The sequence below is a fragment of the Tarenaya hassleriana genome, unplaced genomic scaffold (assembly GCF_000463585.1).
Source record: "Tarenaya hassleriana unplaced genomic scaffold, ASM46358v1 Cleome64, whole genome shotgun sequence".
Classification (NCBI taxonomy): Eukaryota; Viridiplantae; Streptophyta; class Magnoliopsida; order Brassicales; family Cleomaceae; genus Tarenaya; species Tarenaya hassleriana.
In genome coordinates, this window is record NW_010968927.1 from 448,344 (window position 1) to 451,964 (window position 3,621).

The window sequence follows — 3,621 nt, forward strand, 5'->3', positions numbered from 1 at the left end:
ACATTGATCCGAGCCGCCTGCGGAGGAAGTATTTCTCACATGTCCTTCACGGATCTTGAACAACACATTGATCAAATGGCGAGAGAAGAAGATTCTCCATTGGAGTCCGTAAGAGATATGCCCAGGAGAGATAGCGATTCTAAGTTGCAGCAGGTGCTAGACGAGCTCACCGCGCTAAAGACGAAACTCGCTAATGCAAGCTTTGTCTCATCCACTAGCACATCAGGTGTGCAGCAAGGCGAACTTGCTTTGTACGCTGTTGACGAAGGGATAGAAGATGTGAATTATGTCGCCAACAACCCCTATTCCAATACGTATAATCCAGGGTATAGGAACCACCCGAATCTCTCCTGGAGGAACAACAACGTCCTGAACCCTCCGCAAAATAATTATCGGCCAATGCAGATCCAGAACCAGCGGATTCCACCAGGGTTCGCCTTTCAGCCGTGGGCCCCACCAATGCAGAATCAAGGGCCGATTCAGAACCAACCATACAGACCTCCGGTTCAGACTTTTCGAGCACCTACACCTCCTACGCCACAACAAGACGGTGACTCGGAGATCAAGGCAATGTTAGCACAACTTCTACAAGGACAAAAGACGCAAGAGACAGTGCTACATAGCCTGAAGATGGACCAAGAGGAGGTAAAGAATCAAGTGGGGAGCATGCAGTCTCAAGTGGATGGAATGCAGTCGCATCTAAAATTACTCGACAACCAGGTTGCCCAGATGGCCTCGACGTCTCAAAGACCGAGTGGGTCACTTCCCGGGAAGCCTGAGATCAACCCAAGAGAGCACTGCAATGCCATCACCTTGAGAAGTGGCAAGCAACTTGAAGAAGTCGCTTCACCGATGATGGAAAAAGGGCAAAGCTCCAAAGGCAAAGAGGTCGTGAACGAAGAAGCTGACGAAGTCTATGTTCCTCCACCTCCAAGACCTCCGCCCATTCCTTTTCCATCCCGTCTCAAGAAGCATAACGAGGACCGGCAATTCGCGAGATTTGCAGAGATGCTGAAAAAGCTTGAGATCACCATGCCTTTCACAGAAGCCATCCTGCAGATGCCGTCTTACACGAAATTTCTCAAGGATATACTCACGAAGAAGCGAGTCGTAGAAAAGGAGACGGTATCGCTCAACACCGAATGCAGTGCGCTAATTCAGCATGAGTTACCGCCTAAACGAGCCGACCCAGGAAGCTTCTCGATACCCTGCAAATTGGGTAATGTCTCCATTGACAGGGCATTATGTGATCTCGGAGCCAGTGTTAGCCTTCTCCCGCTATCGATATTCAAAAAGCTGAATGTGGGAGAGTTGAAGCCGACAAGGATGGCGCTCCAGCTTGCTGACCGATCGGTGAAATATCCCGCTGGGATATTAGAAGACGTACCACTTAAGGTGGGAAACTTCTACGTACCGGTCGACTTCGTGGTGTTAGACATGGACGAGGACTCGAGAGTACCGATCATCCTTGGTCGTCCATTCCTTAACACCGCAGACGCAGTCATCCATGTAAGAGCTGGAAGGCTAACGATGAAGATTGGCGATGAGACAGTGGAGTTCACGCTTGATCAGAACCTCAAGCAACCATCTGTCATGGAGTCTTCCTACTTCATCGACATGATCGAAGTTTTGACGGAGGAGGTATTTGGTCAATTTCAAGATCGCGATCCCCTGAAGATGATGCTCCTAAACCCTGAGAAAACCGACAAGGAACACATATGGACCTTTAGCCGAATCCTGGATGCACCCGACATACCCCCGATGGATTTATCAAGGTCCCCGATTCAGGCTATTCTGTCCTCTGAGGCTGACACCAATCTTGAGATCGCTGCCACTAACCGAGCCCAAGAATCCAAAGAGACTCCAGTAATCACATCTTCTCCACTTATTCCCGACTGGAGTCGAGAAGATGCACCTGAAGTGGAACTGAAGCCCTTACCACAAGGGCTTAGGTACGAATTTCTCGGTCCAGACCGAACTTACCCTGTGATTGTCAATTCTTCCTTGGATGATTCTCAAGTGCAGGAGCTGCTAGACACACTCCGGAGATACAAGAAGGTCATAGGGTACACAATCGCGGACATAAAGGGAATCAACCCTTCCCTTTGCATGCACAGGATCCATCTGGAGGATGAGTCCAAAACCTCCATTGAGCATCAACGACGCCTCAATCCGATGTTGCAAGAAGTGGTGAAGAAGGAGATAATGAAGCTTCTCGATGCAGGTATCATTTTTCCTATCTCTGACAGCCATTGGGTGAGTCCTGTACAGGTTGTTCCGAAGAAGGGAGGAATGACGGTGGTCACCAACGAAAAGAACGAGCTTATTCCGACGAGAACGGTGACCGGTTGGCGCATGTGTATTGACTATCGCAAACTGAACGCCAACACGAGGAAGGACCATTTTCCACTGCCATTCATCAACTAGATGCTAGAACGCCTCGCTTTACACTCGTACTTCTGTTTTCTCGACGAGTACTCAGGTTTTTTCCAGATCCCCATTCATCCTAATGATCAGGAGAAAACTACATTTACTTGCCCATACGGAACTTATGCCTATCGTCGCATGCCGTTTGGATTATGTAACGCTCCGGCGACATTCCAACGGTGTATGATGGCCATATTTTCCGATGTGATTGAGGAGTCGATGGAGGTGTTTATGGACGATTTCTCCGTCCATGGACCCTCCTTCGATATGTGTCTAATTAATTTATCTCGAGTGTTAGACAGGTGTTCGCAGGCAAATCTGGTACTCAACTGGGAGAAATGCCATTTCATGGTCCGAGAAGGGATTGTTTTGGGTCACAAGATCTCAGAGAAAGGGATTGAGGTTGACAAGGCCAAAGTCGAAGTGATCGAGAAACTGCCACCACCACACAATGTCAGAGCCATCCGCAGTTTCTTGGGCCATGCGGGGTTTTATAGGAGGTTCATCAAAGATTTCTCAAAAATCTCAAAGCCGCTCACCGACCTGCTTTGTAAGGACACGCCGTTTATCTACACTGCAGAATGTGATGCCGCGTTCCAAACTCTGAAAAAGGTCTTGGTATCTCCGCCGATTATTCAGCCTCCAGATTGGGATCTCCCCTTTGAGATCATGTGCGATGCTAGCGACTACGCTGTAGGAGCAGTTTTAGGCCAGCGGAAGAACAAGCGATTACATGCCATATACTATGCCAGTCGCACCCTTGACGATGCTCAGATCAACTACACCACCACGGAAAAGGAGATGCTTGCCATAGTCTACGCTTTCGAGAAGTTCAGGTCTTATCTAGTTGGATCGAAAGTGATAGTCTACACTGATCACGCAGCTCTCCGATACCTTCTGTCCAAGAAAGACGCCAAGCCTCGACTCATCAGATGGACTCTTCTGCTACAAGAGTTTGATCTAGAGATCAGGGATAGAAAGGGGACTCAAAATGGTGTAGCGGATCATTTATCACGGCTTGAGATTCCGAACCCTTTGCCCATCGATGACTCATTGCGAGACGAGTATGTCATGGCCATTTCAGTCAACTCCGAGGCTCCGTGGTATGCAGATTTCGTGAACTATCTGGTGAGTGGGTTGATTCCCCCAGAGCTGAACTACAATGGAAGGAAGAAATTCCTTCATGATGTCCGA

The 3,621-nt window shown here is 48.7% G+C and overlaps 1 pseudogene; it reads left to right on the top strand.

The window, feature by feature from the left end:
• The first annotated feature begins 7 nt into the window (after positions 1-7).
• LOC104800057 overlaps positions 8-3,621 on the top strand; it is an 11,824-nt pseudogene continuing 8,210 nt past the window's right edge.